Consider the following 26,379-nt stretch of genomic DNA (forward strand, 5'->3'; position numbering starts at 1 on the left):
GCTGTGATTCTAAATCTCCAAAACCATAAATTAAATAAACTGGTTGGCATTGTGCTCACACAGAGTGCTTTGGGCTGACAACTGAGGAGCTATGCTTGTAATGGAAGAGTCCCACAACAGCCATTTTAGGGACGGTGAAGCAGAAACAGAAACCATCTGCAGGGTCAGGAGCAGAAGAGGGAGAAGGTTTACTGTTAGCCACAACAGTTGAAGACAGAGAAGATGAAAATGGCTGCCCTGGAGTCCAATAGCTGTCAGCAAATTAAGCATTATTTTGGAGACTTCAATTTGCCATGGGACAAGTTTTTAAAAGAACAGATCATATTGAGTGAAGGCTGGGCACCTTTGAAAGTTATAACAAAATTCAACAGGCTAAGCTGTCCAATAGGCTTCATCGTAATCATACGAATGCTGAGTGTATCTGAGGCAGAGCTCATGGAAGTCAGTACAGACAAAACTATGCTCAGGTATCTCCAAGCAAAGCCCTCCCTGGAGTGACTGACAAACACAAAAATGATATGAGAAACATTTGTCTATATTAAAGGCTTCCCAACCTGATGACATCAGAAAATGTCGAGGGGGTAAAGGTCAGATGCCAAATATTCAGATGAGAGAAACTTCACCCAGAACAAATAAGGGGTTAGTATTAGCTGTGTCCAATGGCATTTAGTCTGTGAAGAAAGCTGTGGAGACCTCTGGCCAAAAGTACAAAGACACAAACCTGCTGGTAGTCTCTAAGGAGAGAGAGAGAGAGAGAGAGAGAGAGAGAGAGAGAGAGAGAGAGAGAGAGAGAGCACAAAACGAGACTGGATTAGGAGCTTGAACAAGAACAGGAAAGAAGACACAAGTCAGGAGGAAACAAGATCTCTAGAGGGGAAGACGATGCTCACTGAAGTTTTTGAGTGAGCAGGGTGCCTAGACACGTAGAAAACAATCTACACATCTGTTTCTCAAACCATAAAATGGATCTATGTCAGAGAAGCAAAGGAAAAAGTATTCCTTTTAAAGGAAAAGCCAAGGATGCACTGAAGAAAGCCAACGGTGCAAATAGCGGTGAACTACAACTGAAGAACAGAGGAGTGACTTGGAATACACTAGAAAAACACGTGAGAAAAGCATACAGGACCAACAAGAATCCCTAAAGGTCAGAGATTGCAGTCTTAAAGGAAACAAGAAAGGAAGATTGAGTGGCCCATTGGGGAAGCTGAAGGAAGAAGGAAGGAAAGAAGACAAGTTTGGTGATGAGAGGCAGGGGATGGCAGGGTGGAGGACCAAGGAAAAGAGTAAAGGAAGCCACAGAGAAGAGCCCACATCAAAGTATCAGGAAAGAGAGAATGGTGCCTGAGGTGAGGAGTTTACTGAGCAATGTTTTTGTTCACCTTGGTTAGATTTTAAGCTGTCCTTTGTCTTTGGAGGCTTTTCAAAAGAAAGGTGAATCAGGTCCACCTGAGTGGCCACCTGCGTACAAGAGCAGTTTTTAAAATTCATGGCTGTTTCTGTTCAGGTGAATCAATATGAAGAGAAAGATCTTCTTAATTTAGCCTGTATAATAGGAGAATGTATCGGTACAAACTTGCAAAATATATACTACATAAAAATAAAAAATAATTCAAAAATGAAGTGAAAACAAATTTAGGGAGACATCTGATGTCAACTTGTGGCCTACATACACACAAAAAAACACACATACACCACACACACACACACACACACACACACACACACACACACACAAACATACACACACAAAAACCACATACACCACACACACACACACACACACACACAAACACACATACACACAAAAACCACACACACACACACACAAACATACACACACAAAAACCACATACACCACACACACATACACACATACAAATACATACACAAACACACATACACAGAAACATACATACAAAAACCACATACACCACACACACACAAACATACACACACACAAACACACATACACAGAAACATACACATAAAAACCACATACACCACACACACACAAACACACACACAAATACACACACAAAGACACATACACAGAAACATACACAAACACACACACTACACACACAAATGCACCCTACCCAAAAAAAAAAAAAAATCCTGTACATTTCAAACTGATTAAAATTGTGGGGAAATGCTATATATATTTCACCACAACTTTTAAAGAGTTGAGCATTTTATTGCTTTTGTTTGTATATTAGCAGGACAGTAAAGAGAGCATTACAAAAAGTTTATTTTTAAAAGAAACTCTTATTGCAGGAAGAACAAAGTGTCTAGAGTTTTATACCCTTGGTCTTTTTACAGCGTAGTTTATTTTGTCTGGAGACTTTCTGGCACCCCTTGGAACACGCACAGACACCTAGGCATTGCTGATGAAGGGCTGAGAGCCAAATAGAAGACCCAGGGGGCTGAGAAAATTTGTATATATTTGAGAGTCTGAGAGCTGGGCTGAGAGAAGCACTGCCCAGGAGTCAATTTAACTTGGGCCTGAGATAGCAAGTCTGGGCCACTGACACTGTGTTTATGGTGCTTCTTGGTGCTTTGTGTAGTAGAAAGAGGGGAGCTTTGGAGAGAGAGTAGGGAGTAGGGAGTCAGGAGTTGGCTTGGTCACTTAGGAACTGTCTGATTTCAGGAAAATGTCTTACTTTCTCTGATCCGCTGGCCAACCTGTAATCCATGAATAGTATCTGCCCACTTGTATCACGAATACCTCTTCTTTATTTCATACTTGTGATGGGCCAGGCACTTGGAACACACGTGATGCCTTATGCATCATTCAGTCTTCACAAGTGTTCTGAGAGTCGGGCACAGTCCCCATCACACAAGGGAGGAAAGCAAGGTAGATGCCATCGGTGTCTGCCCTAGTTTTCTTTCTGTTTGTTGTAATAAAATTTTTAATTAATTAATTTTTTAGAACACTGACAAGAAGTCACTTAGGAGAGAAGGGGTTGATTTTAGCTATAGTCCACAATTGTGAGGAAATCACGGTGCAGGAGCGCGAGGAGGCTGGTCACATCACCTCCAGTCAAGGGCAGAGAGAAACCAGGGCTTGCTTATCCACAATTAACTTTCTTCACTCTTACACAGTTCAGGAAATGGTGCCTTTCCCACTGAGGGTGGGTCTTCCGTCACAATTGATTCAGTTAAGACCATCCTTCACAGACATGCCCACTGGCAGATCGGTCCCTGAGATACGATTGCCAGGAGATCGTAGCTTGTGTCACATTGACAAAGCTCATTATCACAGTTGCACAGCAACTGCCTCCTTGCTCGATTTAGAGGACACTAATGTGGCCTCCTTTGGCTACCTGGTGTTATGCTCTGGCTGCCTCAAGGTGGCTTGATAACATCAGGTCGCCTGGAATGGCCAGGGAGTTAAAGACCTCAGGAAGAACCTTGGGCCAAAAAGATCTGAGAGTTGCTGAATACATACCCCAGACCTTCTCTGCAAGAAGACAACCTAGGATGTTCTGTATACAGTCTCAGTGGTCCTACAGAATCGAGATCTAGTCGTCCTCTTGGCTCTGGTTCCTTCTCTCTGCAGTCTAAGAGCAGCTCCCAGACGGCCTGCACAGCACACAAAAGCTTCTAGGTTTGCTTTTAGGCAAATGCAAAGTCAGATAGCAGCTGAGGGTTAGAAATCAGCTTCTGCCTCGGCTGAGCCACTGGGAAAGGTGCACTGCTTGTCCTACATAGCTAGTTTTGTCTCCTCGATTTTCTACCTTGTAACCTGCCTGGCTGATGGAGAATTAGGTGACACAATGCAGATGAACAGGGGGTTTCCTTGCAAAGCAAGTGGTCACAGAACTCACTGCCTCTGGATCTTTTCATCAGCACTCCAAAGCCCAGGACCTCGTGCACAGACCCTGATAGAATGGATCTCCACTGCATTAGCCAGCTTTCTCTGCCCTTTGGAGCACCTCTAAATGACTCCATTCACACCCTCTTTCCACCTTGCCTGTTTTGGGGCTCAACCCATAGAAGACCTAGGCAGAAAAAAGACAAAGTGGTACTTAGGCCCCGTATGCCTCTTCAAATGGGATATAATTTAGCAGTAGCTACCCTCCTCTACCTGAGCTGCAGTCCTACATCCAGCTACTTCAACTGAAACAAACTAACAAAAACCCATTGGATTTGCATAAGTTATAAGAAAGACAGGAAGAGATGCTCTCGGTTTATTACACTTCAAAAGCCTTTCTACCCAAGCCCTGGTTCATGGATCCAGCTTTCCCCTGGGGTGCTGGGAGCTCACCCTGACCTTGCCCTACAGTAGCTACTTACAACTTCTGGTTGTTGTAGGGACCAAAATGCTTCTCATCCCGTGCCCACACCTCAGCAAATCACCCCTTCCCTTCCTTACCTCCTTCTCTTCAATGTTTGGAGGTACCATTTCCTTCCTGTTAAAACCCAGATCTGCCTGGAGGTCCTAGCAACCCGAAAGAGGGCAGAAAATTAAATATTTATGGAGCAGATGCCATTTTCTGGGCCATGTGCTAAGCCCTTTCCATTCCCGATCCTCCCTGCAATGCTGTGACACGGGGATTCTCAGTTCACAAAAGAAACAACTTGAGGCTGAGAAGCAAAATGTGGACCCAGCTCCAGGTCACATAGTTTTGGGATTCCCCCTCCCTTTCCCTAGCCACAAAGACCACACTGTTTGCTGCCACACTGGCCTATAGCACAAATAACCATACAGACCAGAGCCCTTTCAACCTTGTCCTGGGCATGTCAGAAAAAGAGACACCCCCACACACACACTAGGGTGAGGGTGTGGCATCTTTGTGGCAAATGGGCTTTCCATGAATGGAAACAGCCTTTCCCTTCTGGAGAAGAGGCATGATTTCACATGAATGTGTGATGCCTGGCCAGGAGCCAAGAATAAGAGCAGGAAATGGGAGCCCAAGTAAGATAACCACCATGGCAGGGAGGGGCAAGACAAACAGAGGCCATTCAATTTTGCAAGGCATCAGAGAGACCAGTAGATTAAGGACAGCCTTTGCGAGACCCAGAGACAGTAGGGAAAGGGGGGAGGCAGCCTTGTTAAAGAGCAGACTAAGAGCTGGCAGAGCAATTAAAGGGTGGGGCAAATGGTTAGGAAACCACAGAATAATGCAAAACCCAAGAGCAGGCATTTGAAATGTTAAATGAAAAATAATAATAACAGTGCATGTACACACATAGACCAGTATTTGTGCCTAGTCGCTGAAACTGTCTGACACAACAACTTAGAATGAGAAACACATGGAGTCAGAGGCAGCTGCACTGGGTTTAGCAGATTGAGACATGTCCCTGTGGACATTTGGAAGGAGGGGTACTTAGAAGAGAGAGCAGGAGTTCAGAGTTCTAAATGGAGACATGAGAATGAATGAGCCCAGCAGGCTTTTCCCCAATATTTGACAATTACTAACAAAGCCAAAAGTTCTAGTTGGATCATGAGACCCACGGGGATAGTGCCAACCTACAATTCAAATGCTATAAATTCTTCACAATTCCCAGCCACTTAACACAATTCCCAGCCACTTTACACACAGGCTTTCTAATTCTACCAAGCACTCTGCAAGTTACTGTCATTGTCCCCATCACACATATTTGGGAACCAAGGCACATAGAGTTTACTGTAACTTATCCATGGTCATGTAAATCAATGATGAGTGGCCAAGGAGGGAAGTCAACCCAGGTGACTCTTTTCCCTTCCATGGGAAACTCCGAAATGCAGGCTTTCAAAATGATTTGGTCTTTGTAAATTTCAGAGAAGAAAACAGGTGTGGGACAGGAACAAATGTCTCCTACAGAAGAGGGAGCCTTGGACTTCAACTCATCCAGTGGTGCCTGGAAGGGGAACTTTGACGCCTTCTGAATTCAGCCCTTCTACTTCAGCACCAGCACCTCAAATCTGCTAAGTCCCAGCATCCCAGATAGAAGGGAAGCACGTGTTATTCCAAGCCCAGTAGCACATAATCCAACCATACATACATAAGTTTACTCATTCAACCAACATTTACCAAACCCCAATTTGCTGCCAAGAACTGTATACTATGAAAATATTTTCCCAATAAGCAACTAAAAGGTTCCTGGCCTGTGTTGTCTCAGGATTTGCTTTTGTTTTTTTCATTTCAATGCATTTCCACTTAATTTGCTGCATCAGACCCTCCCTCAACTGTCCCTGCAAAGTCTCAGCTCAGTTAATAATCAACACCCTGCTCTCTTTAAACGTTTATGATGGCATAACAACCCTGTTCTTTTCCCAGTGGTAATGGAGTTCTCTCTTCAGTCACCCTGGCAGTTGCGGAGGCCTTTCTTTAGTAATATGAACAGTGAAGACTCTTTGTGATCTGTTCTCTGAGCCAAAGAAGGAGACTGAAAGAGTGCTTTGTAGAAAGCTCTAGAGGGGAAAAAAAGCAACAAAAACATTGATCTGACTGGTTTTCATAGAAATCTAAAAACCTGGGAGGAGGACATGAAATATGATTTTCACATGCCAAAACATTTTGACCAAAAGAGTGAGACCATGTGCCACATTCATGGCTGAACATGGGAAACAGTCATCATTTCCCATGATCCTGTGTGTCTGCTGGGTGGTTCCCCACATGGCCCTCCAGCAGGGCCTAGATGGCCCAGGATACCATATATGCATGTCTGAGGACTTACCTGGGGTAAGTGGGGCATCTCTCCTCCAAGGGTCTAACCTGGGCTTCTTCACACCATGAAAGGGGTCTCACTAGCAAGAAAGGGCAAGCAACAGTACGCATTTTCAGAGACTGCAGGTCCTATTCCTTTAGCTGAATCAAATGACACAGGCGGCCCCAATTCAGCTCCTCATCTTTACTGTCAGATCTGCAAAACAACATGTCTGGTTCCTTTTCTCTCAGCTGTGAGGATTTGTGCCAGCTGATACCTTCAAACTTCAGCACTCTCCAGAAACTGCTTCTTCCTATGTTCCCTCTCTCAGGGACACTTCCTCTTCCCCGGGAAACCATGTGATGGTAACTGACTGTCTTGATCTGTTCTGGTTCCTGTAATAAAGTGCCATAATAAACTTCACAGTTCTGGAGAGAGTTTAGAAGTCAAGGTCAGATTCTGCTGAAGGCCCTCCCTCCTTTGGGTCACAATTGCTTGTTTTCGCCATTCTCTCTGTCTCTGTCTCTCTCTGTCTCTCTGTCTCTCTCTGTCTCTGTCTCTGCCTCTCTCTGTCTCTGTCTCTGTCTCTCTCTGTCTCTCTGTCTCTCTGTCTCTGTCTCTGCCTCTCTTCTCTCTCTCTCTCTCTCTCTCTCTCTGTGTGTGTGTGTGTGTGTGTGTGTGTGTGTGTGTGTGTGGGTGTGTACGTTGTTGGTGTTGATCTTATTTGTTTGGGGCATTTTTAACATATAAACATGTGTGGTGTACATATGTTCCAATCTATGTGGGCACATATGAGAGAGTGAATGCACATACATATAAATGGCAGCCAGAGGTTGACATTCCAGTGTCTTCCTCAATTAATCTCTGCCTTGTTCACTGAGGCAGGATCTCTTGCTTGAAACCAAAGCCCACCAATTTGACCAGACTAGCCAGCTAGTTCTGGAGAGGCCCCATATCTAGCCCCCAGGAATGAAAAGTAGGCTACCACACCTGCCTGGCAGGTAGGTTCTGGAGATCAGAATTCTAGTCCTGAGGTTTGCATGGCAAGCATCTACACCCTGAGCCATCTCCCCAGTCCCTGTTTGTTTTATTCTGAGGCAGGGTCTCCAAATGTTAGCCCAGGCTAGTTCCCCATTATTGGTCCTCCTGCCTCAGCCTCCTAAGTAGCTAGATTACAGGTCTGAACTATCATGCCCAACTCACCTTCTCTATTTTATCCCCCAAAGGAAACAGAGCAAATTTTGTTAGGTCTCCTTCATAACCTCATTCATGAGGACACACCTTCAGGGCATGTTCACCTTCTGAAAACTCCAACTCCAGACACCATCATACTTGAGGTTATGATTTTGAAATGAGTGAGGGTGGGCTAGAAAGGACAAACATATCTGCCAGTGGCCATGTCAGAGGAGCAGCAGGTGGCCACTGAAGTTCAAGGTGTCAGCACACCAAGAGGAAATTCTCTGATGGGTCAATCTTGGATAAGCAAGACCCCAAGACCACAGACCCTGGAATGTCTTCTGCATTTGCTGCTGCCATCTTTCTCTGGTATCTGGCATGGTGTAAATGGGTGTGAGGAGATCCCCTCTGCCTGTAATGTAGTATGTTTATCTCATGGAAACAGTTCTACTGAGCATTTTTACCTGTAGATTATTATGAAGATGATTTCTTCCTAAGCTGTACTGTCTGATTGATAATAATGTTGGTTTAAACAGAGTTTTGATGATTAAAAATATAAAACAAGGAAGTGTCACACATGAGTTTCTATTGAGGAGCCACATAGACTGTGGTTTAGGTTAATGATTAAGAAAAACAATTGAGTCCCAGTGGCCCAGCTAGTTTAAATTCTTTTAATCTTAACATTGGAAGATATGTTTACAGATTTTGGAGTGCATTCATAGCTAAATCAAAGCTTTCAAAATAACTTAAAGTTACACTAGATGTTTTTATCAAATAGCTTTGAGGTGAAAATCCAGAAGATAATCTAAAGTTTTGGAAAGGCACATAGCTGAATGTGGGACTCTTCAAGGTCAGGGAGCAAGAACAAAGCAGCCCAATTATTATCAGCTGACCTATTTTTCTTGCTGGTTGATGACCAAAGGTGGTGACTAATTCCTTCTACCCATTTCTGCCCTCAATCTCCTGGTATAAAAACAAAACAAAACAAAACAAAAAATAACTATTGATGAGTGGGTGTGTGCCCTAAAGATTTAAAGTAGAGCTGACTGATTCTTTTACATATATAAAAGTTAGGTTTGTGATTCCTTTTCAGATTCCTTATAAGATTACCTTTCAAGATAAGTAATAAAGTAATTGGCCCTTTCTTTGTAACTGCAAAATGCAGCCTGCCAGTAAAAGACCTGACTGAGAAGAATACCTTGCCTACCCTGCTAACCCACACAGTTAATCTATAACAAGTTGCTTGAGTATGAATGTATGTAGGTTCTTGGGATAATTTGCTTTTCACCTGTAATATATAAAATGTTTAATCATGTAAATGGCAAGGAAAGCATGCTGTTTTCTTTACTGTTTGTTTTGTATTCATTGTAATCATTCACTTGAAAAACGGAGTGTAACCACATTGTAATTCCTATATTGCCTGAAAAATTTTGTTGGGATATATATAAGCTGTAGGAAAGTAAGTATACAATAGAAAAAGAACACAAAGAAGAACAGAGAAGAATAGAGACTAAAGAAGGAAACCATCAAAAGAGAGTGTGAGTATCGTTTACCCTTACCCTTCAGATAGAAACATCTAGTAAGTGCCAATGCTGTGAATTTCCCTTTGAGTCCTGTGCTGCTTAGAGGCTGCACCTCCCAGGCAGCCATACAGTCCTTATCAGTAGATGGATATAAAGGCCCTGTCTGTTACCAAACTCAGGGCAACTCCTCCCAGCTTCAGAGCCCCCCTGAGAAGTCACCTGAGGCTTTTATGGAAACTACACAGCAGTCTGATTGCTCTCTGTTAAGTTGCTATTCCTGCACTGCCCTGCAGATGGCCATCTTGAGCACACCCTAAGGGACCCATTCACTCTAATCTCTTCCATGTCTACTTCCTTGGAATGTGAATAGTGCACTAGTACTTTGAGAAAGTGAACACTAAGATGGAACCTGGAGCTGCTACCCAAACGCTAAATCAATGAGAAGGCCACCCTTGATGGCACTGGGAATTAATGTAGCCCATGACCCAAGATGGAGGTGAAACTGGTTAAGCTTCGGTAATATGAGACATAGGTGAGAAGGAAGTCAGTAACGGAGGCAACCTATCAGAGCAACCTGAAAAATGAGAAGTGGAGACGTCGTCCCAACAGAATGCCAAACAGCAACATGTACTTTGGAAAAAACCTTGTCAAAAGACCAAGTGATGAGCAGCCAACTACAAACTGAGATGAGAGCATAAAAGAGTCCTCAGTACCACATAGAAGGACTCTCATCTGCGGCAACAAAGAGCTAAAAGTTTCAAGATCTGCTGCCCAAAGCTGAGGGTGGAAATCAGGAAAGCATGAGAGCCCAAGATACTGGATGCAAACTGGACCAATCCCTTCAAACCGTGAACCTTCATATTGCTGAGTATCTGAAATTATTTAGACGGGATCTCGTGTAGCCCAAGATGGTGATCTTGAACTTCTGATCCTGCTAGGACTGGCTCCCAAGCGCTGAAATTACTGTTGTTCACCACTATAACCGGTTTATATAGTACTGGGGATAGAACTAGGATGTTGTACCTGCTAGGCAAGCACTCTGCCAACTGAACTACCAGTTCAGTGATGTTCCTAATTCTTACTGAGCCCCATGACTGTGTGCTTCCTGGAAAGTGGAGCAGAAAGCGCTCCCACATAGAGAGAGGTGCCCCTATCTCTCTTTGGCATCTAAACCAGGTACATCCTAACTCTTAACACAAGTCAGCCAGAAGAGAAGAAGAGCTTGAAGGAACCACTGGAGTGACCAGCAGGTGCTGGCTGGAGCCCAGAAGGTCCAAACAGAACTGAACTCTGGAGACACTTGCTCCAGGGGAAAGGGGAATTAGAAAATAATATTGGATAAGGGAGAGCTTATTGATTCAGGGATACTTCCTCTAGGTGTCCTCTGACAAGGACCCTGAGACCAGGGCAAACGTGCTCCTGGAAGTTTAGAGAAATGATGACCCACACCAACACAGGAGACGCCAGCACTTCATGGAAGATGGTGGAAAAGAGATCAACAGGCCAGGGGAAGCGACCATGCTGAAGTACACTGTCATGGTTTGCTTTCTGATATTAGGATGAACCCTGTGACCAAAAACAACATGGGGAGAAAAGGTTAATTCTGGCTTGTAGTTTTAGTTCATCAATGAGGGGAGTCAGGACAGAAACTTAAGACAGAAACTGGGAAGCAGATGCCCAAGCAGAGACCACTGAAGAATGCTCCTCACAGATTGCTCCTCACAGCTCATGAAGTTTGCTTTCTTAATACAACTCAAAACCACCTGCTCAGGGCTGGCAATGTCCACAGTCAACTAGGCTCTCCCTCACCAATCATTAATCAAGAAAATGACCCACAAGGTTGCCTACATACCAGTCTGATAGAGCCACTTTCTCAGTTGAGGTTCTCTTTTCCCAGGTGACTCTGGTTTGTGTCAAGCTGACAAAAAAAATAATAACTAACAAATACATGGATATACTATGACAACCTGGGTGCCCGCTTGGCTAGTGACCTTGGTCTGATGGAAGAGTCAGAAGGTCTCCCATTTGCTGAAGTGAGAAGAAGCATCTGACCAAACAGTGTCACATCACTGAGCAGCTCAGTGGGTAGACCAGGACAACATAGGAATGCCTTTTTTATAGGGGGCTGGTTCTATCAGTGAGAACAAGGATTCCAAAACAGCAAGGTAGTGGACATGCATACCAAAAGCAGAATTGGCACAAAATTTTTTAATGAGTAACAAGATCAGATTGACTGCCAGTGAGCCTGACCCAAGGACAGTTATAGAGAAGGGTAATGGAATGCAGAGTTCCTAGAGAATAGATAGGTGGACAGCCAACAAGGGGGTTGTTGAGTCTATATGGCCAGGATAAACCAACAATGTGCAAGGTAGCTGAGGACAACTGTTGTCCAGTCCTCACCTCTGAGCCAGCTGTCCACCCCAATGTCACCTCCTACAGTGAGGTCTGACGCTAGGATGCTAGAGTAAAAAGTGTGTGACTATGGCTCCTCCCACACACACCCCATAGACTCTGATGCTCATTTATACTCAGGAGAGGAAAAAAGCCACACATTTTGGAGAATGACATCAGGTCTAAATTAACATAAACACTGGAAGACCCCAAATCATTTCATGATTCCTCTTCCTCATGGATGAATCACAGTAGGTCTTCAGCGTCCCAAGAGCTACCCAGTAGGCATCTACTCTATCTCTGAATCACACACACACACACACACACACACACACACACACACACACACACACACACACACACAGGTCCCTTGGTTTGTAGGTAAGAAATCTCATGGTACACAAAATCTAATAGAACCAAAGCCTCTGCTGTTGGTCCAGCTCTGAGCAAAGAGCGAAATTATCCTCCATGACAAAGGTAGTCCCTCATGGGTGATGGATCAGAACACAGTATATATTTAATTCTATGCTTTTCCAAATCCACAATGCTCCCTGCTATGTTCCTAACACTCAAAAGGAAAAGAAAAGAATCAAACATCCACCCAGCTTGTTTCTGGGTAACCAAATGGGAGCCGAGATGAAGTCTCCTTGGCAGAGTCCACCCTACAAGTGAGAAAACATTGTAGAATCCAAACCTAGCTACCCAGAGGAAGGGAATTGCTGGGTGAATTATCAGCCTCATTGGAAAGTTCAGACAATTGCTTTAGAACCAGGGTACAGCCCAAGAGCCAGCTGTTGTATAAGCCCTCATGACCATTTGTTTTGTATTTTTATATATGTGGCTACTCTTGTGCATGTAGGTGCTCTCAGAATTCAGATGAGGGTGTTTGATCCCTGGAGCTGGAGTTATAGGCAGTTGTGAGCTGCCCAACCAACATGGGTGCTAGAAAACAAATTTGAGTCCTCTATAAGAGTAGCAAGCAACCCTAACCACTGAACTCTGTCTCCAGCTCCCACATCCTAATTAATTAATAAATTTCAGCAAAAGAGGTGCAGCCAGAGTCTTAGTTAGGGTTTCTACTGCTATGATGAAACACCATGACCAAAAGCAAGTTGGGGTTTATCCTTCCACATCTATAGTCCATCACTAAAGGAAGTCAGGACAGGAGCTCAAGCAGAGCAGGAACCTGGAGGCGGGAGCTGATGCAGAGGCCATGGAGGGGGGCTGCTTACTTATAGATCCCAGGACCACCAGCCCAGGGATGACAGCACCCACAATGGACTGGGCCCTCCCCATCAATCACTAGTTAAGAAAATGCCCTCCAAGCTGGCCTACAGTCTGATCATATGGAGGCATTTTCTTAATTGAGACTCCCTCCTCTCCGACGACTCTAGCGTGTGTCAAGGTGACATAGACACCAGCACAGCCAGGCATGAAGTATACCTGGTAGAAGAATCCAGCACTACATCTGAAGAGGGCCTGTCAGGAGAAACAAACTCAATTTCGGTTTAAACTGTCCACATACAGACTTACACAGCCATGTCCCTCCATGGCAACTCCAAAGAACTAATGAGTCAATTTCACAAAGAAACACATCACAAGGAAAACACAGACAAAAACCTGGAGATGCCATCAACAAATCATAAAATGCAGAGTTCATGTGGATGCAGACTCAGATTGTTTAAAAGAAGAGACTTTGAACCATTTCTAAGACAACTGGAAATATAAACACCAGCTGGAATATTCGGCGGTATTAAGCAATCATTGCTGATGTAGTTATGTGTGATAATGGTATCATGCTGACATGAGAAACAAACAGTTCTAGGTTTTAGAAACATACTGAAATAGTAACTGATACAGTGATTTCAATGTCTGAAATGCTTTAAAATTATATTGGGGTGGAGATTAAGTGCAATAGATAAGACAAGTTTTGTCTTGACCAGGTCACTGTTGAAACTCAGAGATGGCTATATACATGCATCTATTATATGCTTCTGCATTTTGCACTTTAAAATTGGCATGGTGAAGTTTAAAAGCAGATACACAAAGGGGCCTGGTTGGACTGAGGGTGCGGGTAGACAGGGTTTTTCAGAGTGTGTCTGTGCCTTCACAGCTGTGTGTTTGGATTCAGGCTGGATCTCAGCAGGTGGTTGGGGCAGGAAGGAAGGGAATGTGCTGGGAGAAAGTCAGACTCATTGAATAGGTTGACAAGAGTGTTAAAACCAGGGTTCATTCCACAAAACAAGGCATGAACACATCAGGGAGGCTGAGTGTGGAGGATACATAGACACTTGCTGCTTAGGCCTACCAGACCAGTTTCCAAACTCCATCTCCTAGCAGGCACAGGGAACTGGATGCACTGCCAATGCTGGGCAGACTGGTTCCAGAAAGGAGCAGGACTGAGCCTCCTAGTGAAGGTCCTTAGGGATGCTAGGGCTAGCACAGGAGTAGACAGGCAGACCAGACCACCCTGGAGGGGAGGGGGCGGACCAGACTGAGACAATATGGGGACTGAGGAAGTGCATCTTAGAAAGTACTATGACTGGCTGTTACTATCATATTGCTTGGTAAGACACCATGACCAAGGCATTGTATAGAAGAGTTTACACCATGACCAAGGCAATGTATAGAAGAGTTTACACCACAACCAAGGCAATGTATATGAGTTTACACCATGACCAAGGCATTGTATTGAAGAGTTTGTTTGGGGCTTACAGTTTCAGAGGGTCAGAATCAATGATCATCACGGTGGGGAGCATGACAGCAGGCAGGCATGACATGGAGAGCTTAGGTCTTGACCCACATGCATGGTGAGGGCAGATAGACACTGGGATGGTGTGGGCTTTTGAAACCTCAAAGCCCACCCCCAGTGACTCACCTTCTCCAACAAAGCCACACCTCCTAATCCTTCCCAAACAGTTCCCCTACCTGGGGAACCAAGCATTTTAATATGATGTTTATCTTCAAACCACCACAATTGCCCAACTCCAGTTTCTGTGCAGAGCTCTCCAGCCCTTCATGGTTGGGATATTGGAGACACATGGTCCCACCACTCTGGCCACAGGTGACTGAACTGATGATCTCATCTAGCCCAAGTAGACACATGTCTATCTACTGAACTCAGTCCATCACACATTAGTAGTCCATCTGCTTCTTGAACTAGAAGCCAAGACTGAGGACTGTGAATAGCACCTTCAGTAGATTTGGGGAGCTTGTGACCCAGATAGGCAATGGGGTCCAACAAAGACAGGGTTGGCTATGGGTGATCCTGGACAAGATACTGTGCTTCTAGCTATATCTCTCCTGGGCAATATTCAAATAACTTTACATCTTACCACAGAGATATTAGCATGCTCATTTTGGCTCTATTCACAATAGCTAAGAAATGGAACTAGCCAGATGGCCATCAACAAACAAAGGGATAAAGAAAGTATGATACAAATACACAGGAATTTTGTCCTGTTGTAAAGAAAAAAAAACTGAAATGACATTCATTGGGAAAGGGGTAGATCTGGAAATTATTACATTAAATGAAATAAGCCAGCCTCTGAAAGACGAATGGCTGTTTCCTTCACACATACTTAACTTGTAGATATGTACCTGGGGGTGGGGAGGTATACACACACCTACATGTGTGCATGGTATGTGTAGACAGAGTGTATGTAGCAGCATCTCGCCTTGCTGGTGTATTAGTGGCCACATCCCTTTGGGTGTGGCTTCAGGTACATACATGACCAGAAGGTGAAGTCTCTCTCTCTCTCTCTCTCTCTCTCTGGTCACAGATCACATAGGAAGGGCAGAGACTGCATCTTCTTGAGCAGGAACACTGCAGCAGTTCTTTACTATAATCTGTGTAAGTTGTTCCCCAATAAAACATCCACTTATCATTTATCTCGGGTCTAGTGAACTCATTACTACACCACCTTCAATTGGTGCCCTATGTTGGTGTGTAAGTGAGTTCTGTGTGTATGTTGCTCATGTGTGGGTTCAACATGTATGAATATGCATGAGGAGGCTAAAGATTGACATCGGCAGTTTTCCTTAATCATTTCTCCATTTTTTTTTTTTTAGAATCTCTCACTGACCACAGAGCTCACTGATTCAGGTAGGCTAGGTGGCCAACAGTCCCCAGGGATGCCCTGTCTCTGCCCCCTACTGTGCTGTCTTTACAGGATGTACTACCACAGCCAGATTTCTACATAGGCAGAGGGGATCCAAACTCAGGTACTCAGGCTTGTACAGCAAGCATTTAATCAACCAACTGAGCCATTGCCTCAGACCCATCAGAGTGACTTTCAGGAATATAAAATGTAAGTATTTCAGAGTTGGGATAATGGCAACATTTGTAAAGTACTTGCTGGATAAGAATGAGGACCTGGATTTGGTGGACCACACACAAGCTAAGACTGACACACAAGGTTGACCAGTGGCCTCCACACACACACTTGTGCACCTGCACACCCATGAACATAAGCACACATACAAAGAGCATGTAATAAAAGATCATTGCCAGCAAGCGTCATCACTAGTAGCGTTAAAGGTTGCATGGTTTTGGCTATGTTCAGACATCTGAGAACAAGGGAAAACATTAACAAGAGACAAATGTCAGTACCAGGTCCTAAGCCAAACCATGAAGGGCCACTAATGCAAGTCCCAGACAAATGGGAGAATGAGAGAACCCCTGCAATGCCTTAGAGTTGAGTGTGCCATTTGTATCCCCGAAGCCTGCCCCATTCCTGAGAGCCCAAGCATCATTTTTCCACTGAGCCAGCTTGAAATAAGCCCTTGACTGGAACCAGCTTGAGGTGGCTTCTGCCCTTGCTTCTGGGGAAAACAACAGGAATCACAATGTGTTTCCATCACCTACAGTAAGATTCTGTGTGCTAGCCTCTGCTTGGGTGGCCCTGTGCCAGGAAAAACATCTTGTGCTGGGATTGTCTCAAATGTCAGGTTTTCAAATGGGACTCCATTCCATTCGCACCCCGTGGATGGCATCCCTGTTAACCAGAAGGAACAGCCCCTACACAAAGAAGGCCTTGACAGAGTGTGGTCAACACGTGGCCAGAATGAGATGCAGTGTAGATTATCCCCTTCTGAGAAAGTATCGCACTAGCCACAAATCACAGAACAAACAGAGACTGGCCAAAACCACTAACAAGCGAAAAATAGGAAAGTCGAAGTGCTAAGGACAAAGGAAAGAGAGTTGCTTTAATGAGACCAGACCAGAAAATAAAGATCTTTCCCTCTGCTCTGCCTGGTTTTCCACCCTTCACCTCCAACCTTCAAGGATTTTAAAAAACCATGTTAAAGAAATAAAACTATAAACTCTCCCATCTGAGACAATTGTTAGATGAAAGTAATGCATGTAGCAAAGGCTACAAATTGTCAAGTATCGGGAGCTAAATAGTAGGGCATGGCATTCCCAAATTCACCTAGAGAGAAGCCACCAGGCCCCACACCTCCATCTGCCCTCCAGGTCTATACCTGGGAAACTACAGCAGCCCATAAACCAACAGGGACTTGAAAGGCAAGAGAAGAGAGAATGGGCCTTTTTAATAGGCCAAAGCCTGGAGAAATGACTTGGTGGTTGAGAGTATTTTCGGCTTTTCCAAAGTACCTGGGGTTCCATCCCAGCAACCCCCAGTGCCCAGTAGATCCAGTGCTCTCTTCTGACCTCCAGAGGCACTGCAAGTACCATGCACATAGTGCAGAAGACACATGCAGGTAAAATACACAAAATATATAAGATACATGTTTTGAGAATAGGGCAGGAGGTAAGTGCAACAAGCCATGATGGAGTTTGCAGAGGGAAGCTGTCCCTTCAACATCAGATGGCTCCAGAGCCTTCTCTTGGACACTGGAACTCAGCAGCTAGGGACACCAAGCGAGTCCTTCAGCCTCTAGGCATCCCAGCTACATACTGACCCCAGGTTCTCCTCCCTCCACTCTCCCCCAGTCCCCTCTCTGCAATATCCACTCCTCTTTCAATCCCTTCCCACCAAAATGAACAGGCCTTGCAGGGATATCTACCAAACACAGTAGAACAAATTTCAGTGAAACCATCATTTAAAGCCTGGATGAGGAAACCCAGTAGGAGGAAAAGGGAAAGGGTCCCAAGAGCAGGCAAAAGAGTCAGAGACATGCCCACACCCACTGTTAGGAGTCCCACAAGAACACCAAGTTACACAACCATAAGGTGTATGCAGAGGACCCAACTCCGACTCACACAGGGTCTCTGTATTTGTCATTTCACTCTGTATGAGCCCCTATGAGCCCTGATCAGTTCATCTGTGGGTTGTGTTCTCCTGGTGTCTTTGACACCTCTGGTACCTACAATCATTCCTCCCCTCATCTTTGGGGTTCCACTACTCCACCTAGTGTTTGGCTGTGGGCCTCTGCATCTGTTTCCATCAGTTGTTGGATGACACCCCTCTGATAACAACTGGGCTAGGCACTGGTCTATAAGCATAGCAAAATATCATTAGGAATCATTTCATTGAATTATTTTATTTTATTAGTTCAAATTAGGAACAAGCTTGCTTCACATGTCAATCCTTATCCCTCTACCACCCCTCCCCCCCAACATCCCACCTGCACCTAGCCATCCCCCCTCCACTCCCCAGGCAGGGTAAGGCCCTCAAAAGGGGCTCCCCAAAGTCTACCACATCATCCTGGGCCAGGCCTAGACCCTTCCCCATGTGTCCAGGTCAAGAGAGCATCCCTTCACAAGGGATGGGCTCTCAAAATCCCTTCTTTTGTTTTTAAGACCTTACATATTTAATACAGTGCGTTACCCTTGTACAAATGGAAAAAAATTAAGATCAACATTTCTAGACCAATATGGCTGTTAATTTTTGTACAATGCCAACTCAATACAGTAAACTGGGATACTTTTTTCCAAAGTTGACAGCACAGCTAAAGTCCATATATATATGGACCAATAATGGCAGTATGTTATGCATCAATAGCAGCAACGGCTTTTCCAGGTTCTGCAGTCATTTGAACAAAATTGTAAAGGCATCCAGCACTCTCCAATTAAAAAAAAAAGTAAAAAGCAAAATTCCAGAAAAACAGCACAGTTCTGTTACTCTTGTGGTACCTGGCACCATTTTTTTTAATTAGCTTCTCAATCAACATCTGAAAGAAACCATTCTGAGCAACATCATTAAAAACAGCTCTGATAAAGCACGGTCACTACTATGTATCATAAAGCAGGACCACATATGAGTGAGTACATATCATGTTTGTCTTTTTGTGATTGGGTTACCTCGCTCAGAATGGTTTCTTCTAGTTCCATCCATTTTCCTGCAAATTTCAAGATTCCATGGTTTTTTTCTGCTGAGTAGTACTCCATTGTGTAAATGTACCACATTTTCTCTATCCATTCTTCATTGAGGGGCATCTAGGCTGCTTCCAGTTTCTGGCTATTACAAATAATGCTGTTATGAATGTGGTTGAACAGATGTCCTTGTTGTATGAATGTGCTTCTTTTGGGTATATGCCTAGGAGTGAAACTTGTGGATCTTGTGGTAGACTCATTCCCATTTTCATGAGGAGTCGCCATACTGATTTCCAAAGAAGCTGTAAAAGTTGGCACTCCCACCAGCAGTGGAGGAGTGTTCCTCTTTCTCCACATCCTCTCCAGCATAAACTGTCATTGGTATTTTTGATTTTAGCCATTCTGACAGGAGTAAGATGGTATCTCAGAGTTGTTTTGATTTGCATTTCTCTGATGGCTAAGAATGTTGAACACTTTCTTATGTGTCTTTCAGCCATTTTAAATTCCTCAATTGAGAATTGTCTATTTAGTTCTGTACCCCATTTTTTAATTGGATTGTTTGGTGATTTCGAGAATAGCTTCTTGAGTTCTTTGTATATTTTGGAGATCAGCCCTCTGTCAGATGTGGGGTTGGTGAATATCTTTTCCCAGTCTATGGGCTGCTGTTTTGTCTTGCTGACTATGTCCTTTGCCTTACAGAAGCTTCTCAGTTTCAGGAGGTCTCATTTATTAATTGTTGATCTCAATGTGTGCTACTGGTGTTATGTTCAGGAATCGGTCTCCTGTACCAATTAATTCAAGGGTATTTCCCACTTTATCTTCTAGTAGGTTTAGTGTGGCTGGGTTTATGTTGAGGTCTTTGATCCATTTTGACTTAAGTTTTGTGCAGGACGAAAGGCTTGGGTCTATCTGTAGTCTTCTACATGTTTGCATCCAGTTATGCCAGCACCATTTGTTGAAGATGTTCTCTTTGTTCTAGCGTATATATTTGGATTGTTTGTCAAAAAACAGGTGTTCGTAGGTGTGTGGGTTAATTTCAGGGTTTTCAACTCTATTCCATTGGTCTACCTGTCTATTTTTGTGCCAATATCAAGCTGTTTTCAGGACTATAGCTCTGTAATAGATCTTAAAGTTAGGGATGGTGATGCCTCCAGAAGTTCCTCTATTGTACAGGGTTGTTTTGGCTATCCTGGTTCTTTTGTTTTTCCATATAAAGTTGAGAATTGTTCTTTCAACATCAGTGAAGAAATATGTTTGGATTTTGATGGGGATTGCATTGAATCTGTATATTGCTTTTGGCAAGATTGCCATTTTTACTATGTTGATCCTGCCTATCCAAGAGCATGGGAGATCTTTCCATTTTCTGGTATCTTCTTTAATTTCTTTCTTTAGAGACTCAAAATTCTTATGGTACAGGTCTTTCACTTTTTTGGTTAGTGTTACTCCAAGGTATTTTATGTTGTTTGTGGCAATTGTAAAGGGTGATGCTTTTCTGATTTCTTTCTCCACCAATGGGTCATCCGTATATAGTAGGGCTACAGATTTTTTTCAGTTAACCTTGTATCCTGCCACTTTGCTGAAGGTGTTTATCAGCTGTAGGAGTTCCCTGGTTGAGTTTTTCGGGTCACTTATATAGACTATCATATCATCTGCAAATAATGAGAACTTGACTTTTTCCTTTCCGATTTGTACTCCCTTGATCTCCTTTTGTTTTCTTATTGCTCTAGCTAGAACTTCAAGGACAATATTGAAGAGGTATGGAGAGAGTGGACAGCTTTGTCTTGTACCTGATTTTCGAGGAATTGCATTGAGTTTCTCTCCATTTAATTTGATGTTGGCTGTTGGCTTGCTGTATACTGCTTTTATTATGTTGAGGTATGTTCCTGTTATCCCTGATTTCTCCAGGACCTTTATCATGAAGGGATGTTGGATTTTGTCAATGGCTTTTTCAGCATCTAGTGAAATGATCATGTGATTCTTTTCCTCAGTCTGTTTATATGGTGGATTACTTTGATGGATTTTCATATGTTGAACCATCCTTGCATCCCTGGGATGAAGCCTACTTGATCAAAATGGATGAGTTCTCTGATGTGTTCTTGGATTTGATTTGCCAATATTTTATTGAGAATTTTTGCATCAATGTTCATGAGGGATGTTGGTCTGTAGTTCTCTTTCTTAGTTGTGTCTTTGTGTGGCTTGGGTATCAAGGTCATTGTGGCCTCATAAAAAGAGTTTGGTAATGACCCTTCTGCTTCTATTGTGTGGAATACTTTGAGGAGAATTGGTATTAGCTGTACCTTGAATTTCTGGTAGAATTCTGCACTGAAGCCATCTGGCCCTGTGCTTTTTTTGGTTGGGAGACTTCTAATGATTGCTTCAATTTCATTAGGGGTTATAGGTCTATTTAAGTTGCTTATCTGTTCTTGGTTTAATTTTGGAAAGTGAAATCTGTCCAGAAAATTGTCCATTTCCTTTAGATTTTCAAATTTGGAGGAATATAGGTTTTCAAAGTATGACTGATGATTCTCTGGATTTCCTCTGTGTCTGTTGTTATGACCCCCTTTTCATTCCTGATTTTATTAATTTGCATGTTCACTCTTTGTTGTTTGGTAAGTTTGGATAAAGGTTTGTCTATCTTGTTGATTTTCTCGAAGAACCAACTTTTTGTTGTATTGATTCTTTGTATTGTTCTCCTAGTTTCCATTTTACTGATTTCAGCCCTCAACTTGATTATTTCCTGGCATCTGCTCCTCCGGCGTGTATTGGCTTCTTTGTTTTCTAAAGCTTTCAGTTGTGCTATTAATTCTCTAGGGTGATTATTCTCCTGTTTCTTCATGTGGGCATTTAGCTCTATGAACTTTCCTCTTAGCACTGCTTTCAGAGTATCCCATAGATTTGGCTATGTAGTGTCCACATTCTCATTGTATTCTAGGAAATCTTTAATTTCTTTTCTTATTTCTTCCTGGACCCATGAATTGTGCAATTGAGTGTTACTTAATTTCCATGAATTTGTAGGTTTTCTGTACTTCTTGTTGTTGTTGAATTCTAATTTTAAAGCATGGTGGTCTGATAAGACACAGGGGGTTATTTCAATTTTTTTATACTTGTTGAGGTTTGCTATCTTGCCAAGTATGTGGTCAATTTTAGAGAAGGTTCCATGTGGTGCTGAGAAGAAGATAATTTGTTTTGTATTTGGGTGGAATGTTCTATAGATATCTGTTAAGTCCAATTGCGCCATAACTTCTATTAGTTCTTTTGTTTCTTTGTTAAGTTTCTGTCTGGTGTTCCTGTCCAGTGGTGAGAGTGGGGTGTTGAAATCTCCCACTATAAATGTGTGCGGTTTTATGTGTGATTTGAGTTTTAGTAAAGTTTCTTTTACAAACGTGGATGCCTTTGTATTTGGGGCATAAATGTTTAGAATTGAGACTTCATCCTGATAGATTTCTCCTGTGATGAGTAGGAAATGACCTTCTTCATCTCTTTTGACTGATTTTAGTTTAAAGTCCAATTTATTGGATATTAGGATTGCTGCCCCCATTTGCTTCCATTTGATTGGAAGATCTTTCCCCAACCTTTAATTCTTAGGTACCATCTGTCTTTGAGGTTGAGGTGAGTTTCTTGTATGCAGCAGAAGGAAGGATTCTGTCTTCTTATCCATTCTGCTAATCTGTGTCTTTTTATAGGGGAGTTAAGACCATTAATGTTGATTGATTATTGTTTATTGATTTTTGACCATTGATTATTGTTCATTCTTGTTTGTTTTTGATTTGGTGATGGTGGCAAGATTATGTGTGGGATTCTATCCCTTTTTTCTTTTGACTGTTGGTAAGTTGGGATTATCTATTGCCTATGTTTTTCTGGTTGTAGTTAACGTCCCTGGGTTGCAGTTTTCCTTCCAGTACTTTCTGTAGGGCTGGATTGGTGGATACGTCGTATTGTTTGAATCTGGTTTTGTCATGGAATATCTTGTTTTCTCCATCTATAATGATTGAAAGCTTTCCTGGGTATAGTAGTCTGGGCTGGCATCCATGGTCTCTTAGTGTCGGTAGAATATCGATCCAGGACCTTCTGGCTTTCAGAGTTTCCAAGGAAAAGTCAGGTGTGATTCTGATAGGTTTGCCTTTATATGTTACTTGACCTTTTTCCTTTGCTGCTCTTAATATTTTCTCTTTATTCTTTATGTTTGGTGTTTTGATTATTATGTGGCAAGGAGACTTTTTTTTTGGTTCAGTCTATTTGGTGTTCTGTAGGCTTCTTATAGTTTCATTGGCATGTCTTTCTTTAGGTTGGGAAAGTTTTCTTCTATGATTTTGTTGAATATGTTTTCTGAGGCTTTGAGTTGGATTTCTTCACCTTCTTCTATACCTATTATTCTTAGGTTTGGTCTTTTCACGGTATCCCATATTTCCTGGATAGTTCGTGCTAGGGATTTGTTGGACTTAAGATTTTCTTTGGTTGATGAATCTATTTCTGCTAGTGTGTCTTCAACTCCTGAGATTCTCTCTTCCATCTCTTGTATTCTGTTGGTTATGCTTACATCTGTAGTTCCTGATCATTTACCCAGCTTTTCTATTTCCAGCATTCCCTCAGATTGTGCTTTCTTTATTGTCTCTATTTCAGCTTTTAGGTCTTGAACTGTTTCTTGTATTTTTTGGTTTGATTTGTCTTCAGTTTCTTTAAGGGATTTTCTCATGTCCTCTTTGAGGTCCTCTATCATTTTCCTGAAGATGTTTTTAAGGTCATTCTCTTCTGGTTCATCTGCATCGTGACGTTGAGGTCTTACTGGTGTATGGTTCCTAGTCTCCGGTGGTGTCATATTGGCTTTTCTGTTGTTGGATGTGCTTTTACCTTGTCCTCTTCTCATCCTTTCTTCTAGTGGGTGTAGCAAGTGTTTCTTGTTCTCCTGGTGGGTGTGGAACCACGGTTCCCTTCTGATAGATGCAAACAGATCCAATACGCTGATGTCGGTCCTCTTCTCGTGGATGGAGGTGTCACTGTTACCCAGGTGTCAGCAGTGTTCGGGCGTTCCAGGTCCCGCCAGGCCAGCCATTGGAGGCAGAGCTGTCACCAGGCCTCGGGGTGTCGGATCCCGCTGCATGCAGGTCGCTTGCATCAGATGACTCTGAGCAGCAATGACGAACCGGAACTGGAAACAGTTCCTGGCCTACTTGGGCAGGCGGATGGAGGCCGGGCTGCCTCTGGGTATTCGGTGTTCAGAATCCACCACTGCTGAGCTCTTCATTGAATTTTTATTCTTCCAGTCCTGTTTGGCTCTATCCTGGGACTCTGGGCTGTCCTGCCTCTAGTTCCTGGCTATCTAGGCAGTGTCAGGCAAGGGCTCCCTCTCATTGCATGGGCCACATGTTGGACTATTCATTGGTTGGTCATCCCCACAAGTTCTACACCACCATTACCCCACCACATCTTGTGGGCAGGACAGATTGTAAGTTGATGATTTTGTGACTGAGTTGATGCCTCAGTCCCACTGCTGGGAGCCTTGCCTGTTACAAAAGATAGCCAGTTCTGGCTCCGTATCTCCTATTACTAGGATACTTCACTAGGGTCACTCTCATAGACTCTAGGAAGTTTCTACTGAAATAAGTTTCTACATCACCTCCCAAATGCCACCCAATTCCAGTTATCTCTCCCAATACTCTCTCCCTTTGTCCCTTCCATTCCCATCTGATCCCTCCTGTTCCCATCCCCACCCATCCCCAGTTCACTCACAAAATCTATTCTATTTCCCCTTCCTAGGGAGATCCATGCTTCTTCCCTTGAGCCCTCCTTGTTACTTAGCCTCTCTAGGTCTGTGGATTGTAGAGTGATTATCCTTTACTTAACAGCTAATATCTACTTATGAGTGAGTACATGCCATGTTTGTCCTTCTGGTGCTGGTTACCTCATTCAGGATGTTTTTTTTTTTTCTAGTTCCATTTATTTGCCTGCAAATTTCATGATATCATTATTTTTAACATCTGAGTAATAATCCATGTGTAAATGTACCACATTATCTATTCTTTAGTTGAGGAACATTTGTGTTGTTTCCAGTTTCTGGCTATTATGAATAAAGCTTCGATGAACATGGTTGAGCAGAGTCCTTGTGATAGGATTGAGCATCCTTTGGATATATGGCAAAGAGTCTTGAGGTAGAATGATTCCCAATTTTCTGAGAATGCCATATTGATTTCCAAGTGGCTGAACAAGTTTCCACTCCCACCAGCAATGGAAAAGTATTCTCCTTGGTCCTCATCCTCACCCGCATGAGCTATCACTTGTGTTTTTTATCTTATCCATTTTGACAGGTGTAAGATGGAATCTCAAAGTAGTTTTGATTTCCATTTCCCTGATGGTTAAGGATGCTGAGTAATTCTTTAAATGTTTCTTCGGCATTTAAGATTCTTCTGTTGAGAATTCTCTGCTTAGATCTGTTCCTCATTTTTAATTGAATTATTTGGTCTTTTGATGTATAATTTATTGAGTTCTTTATATATTTTGGATTATATATATTGGACAGATGTGGAGTTGGTGAAAATCCTTTCCCATTCTGTAGGCTGCCATCTTGTTCTGTTGATGGTGTTTTTTGCCTTGCAGAAACTTCTTAGTTTCATGAAGTCCCATTTGTTGATTGTTCTTCTTAGTGCCTGTGCTATCCGTTTTCTCTCAAGGAAATTGTCTATTGTGCCAATGAGTCCAAGTCTATTCCCTACCTTCTCTTTATCAGGTTCAGTGTATCTGGTTTTCTGTTGAGGCCTTTGATTCACTTGGACTTGAGTTTTAAGCAGAGTGATAGATATGGATCAATTTACATTCTTCTACATGATGACATCCCATTAGACTGACATCATTTGTTTAAGATGCTTTATTTATTCTATTGTATATTTCTGGCTTCTTTATCAAAAATCAAATGTCCATAGGAGTGTGGATTTGTGTTTGAGTCTTTTATTTGATTTGATTTCATTGGTTGACCTGTCTGCTTTTATGCCAATACAATGTGGTTTTTCTTACCATGGCTCAGCTTGAAATCAGGGATGGTGATACTGTGGAAGTTCTTTTATTGTATAGGTTTTGTTGATTGATAGAATGTATTGCATGGATTGTTTTAGCTATTCTGGGTTTTTTGTTTTTCCATATGAAGTTTAGTATTGTCCTTTCAAGGTCTGTAAAGAAATATGTTGGAATTTTGATGGGTACTGCATTGAATCTGTAGATTGCTTTTGGTAGAATGGCCATTTTTACTGTTACTCCTATAAATCCATGAGCATGAGAGATCTTCAATTTCTTTTTTCAAAGACTTGAGGTTTTTGTCATACAAGTCTTTCACTTTCTTGGTTAGAGTTACCTGAAGATATTTTGCATTATTTGTAGCTATTGTAAAGG

The sequence above is a fragment of the Cricetulus griseus genome (assembly GCF_003668045.3).
Source record: "Cricetulus griseus strain 17A/GY chromosome 1 unlocalized genomic scaffold, alternate assembly CriGri-PICRH-1.0 chr1_0, whole genome shotgun sequence".
Lineage (NCBI taxonomy): Eukaryota > Metazoa > Chordata > Mammalia > Rodentia > Cricetidae > Cricetulus > Cricetulus griseus.